This window comes from Littorina saxatilis, linkage group LG3 (genome assembly GCF_037325665.1).
Source record: "Littorina saxatilis isolate snail1 linkage group LG3, US_GU_Lsax_2.0, whole genome shotgun sequence".
Taxonomy (NCBI): domain Eukaryota; kingdom Metazoa; phylum Mollusca; class Gastropoda; order Littorinimorpha; family Littorinidae; genus Littorina; species Littorina saxatilis.
Genome location: NC_090247.1, coordinates 64,404,349 through 64,408,038, shown reverse-complemented (window position 1 = coordinate 64,408,038; position 3,690 = coordinate 64,404,349). Strand labels below are relative to the sequence as shown.

The window sequence follows — 3,690 nt, the reverse complement described above, 5'->3', positions numbered from 1 at the left end:
CTGATTTTTATTTTTATTTTTTTTTTAATAGATTTTTGTTAACCATTTGGATGTAGATCACGTACGAGACTCCACATTTTTTTGTATCGGTTTGCTTATTTTGTACTCGATTGTCTTCTGTTTTACTTTTACGTGCGGTTGATTTTTGACTCACGTAAGTGTAGCCTATGCGATGCTAACTTTTGTCTGTCTGTGCGTGCGTGCGTGCGTGCGTGCGCGCGTGCGTGCGTGCGTGCGTGCGTGCGTATGTATGTGTGTATGTCTGTGGTAGAAACTTTTAACATTTGAAGACGTCATATTACATTGACGTCACATTATGACGTACGAGGGTTAGACGTCACGCGATGGAATTACTGAAAGTCTCGGTGATTGTTATTTTGAGCGGGCCGAGACTATTTGGCAGTCGTGTCCATGTAAGTAGGCTACATGCAGACAGACAGATCTAGATCTAGTGTCTTGCTTTCTTGCACAGTTTCACCTATGCTCTTTCTGTGTGTGTGTGTGTGTGTGTGTGTGTGTGTGTGTGTGTGTGTGTGTGTGTGTGTGTGTGTGTGTGTGTGTGTGTGTGTACTGTGTGTGTGTATGTGTGACGGAGTGATTGAGTTTGTGTTACTGTTTGTCGATTTCTTACGTGAGCCTTGAAGGCTTCGCCTCTTGTTTGTATTCGAATGTAAGATTAAGGCCGCTTTCTGAGCTCCTTAACGTTGATACAATATTCACCGATTGCTTTCAACATAGAGGGGTGTGCCTAAATTGTCTCACCTGTGATTTGTAAATGGAATCCCGAAGGTCGTGCGGGATTCCATTTACAAATCACAGGTGAGACAATTTAGGCACACCCCTCCATGTTGAAAGCAGCAGTCCGATATTGTAATTGTAAATCTATCCATTCAAAGGATCTTTTTTTTTGGATGTGAAGTGGCACCTCAATTCATCAATTTTATTCATGACTTGTCACGTATTTACCATCGCCTTCGGTGCAAGTATTAGTCCCATGGAATTACGATGTGCTTAGCACATTATAATTCGCTTGAGGTTATTATGTGCTTTTCTATATTTTACAGACTGACTTTTCCATGGCTTGTTCCTTTTGAGAAGTCTGCAAAGGCCGAATCACAAAGTGACGTTCTCGCTAGAACAATTCGTCATTCATTATAACATGACGTCACATCCTTTTCATGTCTCGGTCACCAAATGGCGTACTTGCTGTCTTCCATTAGCATTTCCCTTGATTTGTCTATCGTTCGTGCGCATGACCAACCGGCTGGCAGAAACAATTGCAGTCATGGCGACACGTGAAACACATGACTTGTATTGATACGCTTGCCAGGAAGTGTACATTGAGGCAGATCCATTTGGAGGTGAGACACGCTGATTGCCTGACCGCTGAGTGATTGCATTGACCAATCAAAATGTCGAATTAACAAAGAAGGATTTACAATATTCCTTCAGTACTCAACAGCAGGTTGCGTCTTAAATACGCTAAGGTCATTGTGGAACACAACCGACCCTACTCTCTTCCTCACTCCCCATGACTGAATTAAGAATAACAAGTGACATCTTCAACCAATAATGGGCAGAATATGCCTGCGCAGTTTCAGCGGCACAGACGACGCACTGCATAATTATTATTTATGCCGCGATAGCGATTATGACGCAGCGGGCTGGGATAATCTGCAGTGCGTCGTCGGTCCTGCTGAAGTTACATAATTATGTGAGCGGAGCCCCTAAGATCGCACGGCACAGACTTTGCTGGCACAATGGATCCATTTTTCCTTAACCGGTTCTGGACCATTGATCAAAGGTTATTTCTTTTCTACGCCGGCGTGCGAGGTGTTCCATAAAAAAGGACGGCTGTTGGGAGACACCACGTACACTACTGTTTGTGTGAAGTTCCGCACAGTCGGCGTTTTATTATAATGTTCGCTCAGGCAAAACGTATTCTATTAACGAATTTGTGGCATGGTTGGGCACACTGCATACCTATTCTGACGAACCATAAACCAGCGGTGCGTTTAGCTATCATCCTCCGGTCTCTTCCCTACGGTTCAACCTCCTCTCTTCTCCCCTTTCTGCTCCACATGGCAAACTGTATAATCTCACATCTAATACATAATCTACTCTGCACTTCATTACGCTGCACAACAGTACACTACACTACATTACACTACACAACACACTACACAGCACTACACTACATTACACTACACAACATGCACTACACTACATTACGCTACAATTTACTATACACTACATGACACTACACTACGCTACACTTAAACTAACAGGCATGTATCGAAAACGATTTTAACATTCGACTGCCGGCTCATGGTAATCCATTTCCTCCCTGGAGAACACTGCAGGGTAATAAAATAAACAAAACTGAAGTGAAAAAAACATTTATGTGTTGTCCTCTTCGTATTTAACAAGGACATTAATTTTTAAGCAATGCAAGCTCCGTTCTATATGTAAACCATCACGGACCTGTCCAGACTTTTTCATGAGATAAGACCCCCAAAACATGAATCAATAGAATCAGTGTTTTCGGTTACCCTAAAAACACATAAGAAAACTCGCTGGCTTACACAAGATAGATGGTTAACGTTTTCACTAGAGAGAAGGTTTACACTGGAGAGATGGTATCGTTAAGCTGTACAGATATAAAGGGTTTCGCTTCATACATCACAGTCGATCGGCCTGGTTTAATGTATGTCCCTGACAATGCAAAACAATGCTTCGCGGAGCCAGTGTCGTGTGAGCAGAAGTGATATTGCACTGTGCGGGCAAAATGCACTCTTCTCAGTCTTTCTAGATTGTTTGTTTGTTTGTGTGGTGTGTGTGTGTGTGTTTGTGTGTGTTCATGCAGTTGTCTGTGTTATTGCTTGCACTTGTGTTTTGTTTTGTGTGTGTCTGTTTTCTTCCAATCTCGACTAGCAAAGAAATTGTGCGTACATAGACCTATACAGACTGCATGCACTTGTTTGTGTCTTTTTAGAATCTACTATCAACGTGACCTTCACTGCTTCAGTGTCTGTGTGTATGTTTGCTTTTTCGCCTATTTAGTTTTGTTGTTGTTGAGAAAATGTTGTTGCCTTTTACTGGCAGTGAAAATACAAAAGTCGCTTGTCTGTATGCACCCGTCATGGACATTTTGGATTTTTCCTCCATGGTTACTGTCACAGTTCTGTGTTTTTGTTATTTATCTGGTTGGATTGCATCTCGGACATGATCAATGAAGCACTTACAGATAATTGGCCGATATGACTGTCCATTCATCAGGTGTGTTGCAGATGTTGCGATGATTAAGCTTAATCGATGACACAGTATCAACGCGATAGAGAAAGTTCATTGTTATAAAGTGTTGTAGCCCTTTAGACAGAAAGGCGTCACATATAAGTGTAACTCGTTGGCCTTGTGCCTATTAATAAAGGGGTCATGACATTTAGTCATACCTTCTTGTGTATTGTGTTGATGTTGTTCTTGTTCTTGTTCTTGTTCTTGTTCTTGTTGTTTATGTTGGTGGTGTTATCTCTTCTTTGCATGAACGTCAATGAAACTTGGTATTTTTTCAAGCCCTAGGGACTCCGTGCACCTGGACGTTTTTGTAAAGCTTTTTATTGGGGAGAGATTTGGTCCGCCTTTTCTACTAAATACTGTCGAAGACTGAGCCCTACAGGTATACAAGATTTG

General features: G+C 41.9%; 1 protein-coding gene across 3 annotated transcripts in view; it reads left to right on the top strand.

Moving 5' to 3' along the window:
• LOC138962933 (organic cation transporter protein-like) overlaps positions 1-3,461 on the top strand; it is a 29,181-nt gene extending 25,720 nt beyond the window's left edge. For all 3 annotated transcript variants that reach the window (XM_070334901.1, XM_070334900.1, XM_070334902.1), the window contains exon 12: positions 1-3,461. This exon is cut by the window's left edge and continues 456 nt beyond it. The gene's annotated coding sequence lies outside the window, so the exon portion shown is untranslated.
• Positions 3,462-3,690: the final 229 nt, after the last annotated feature.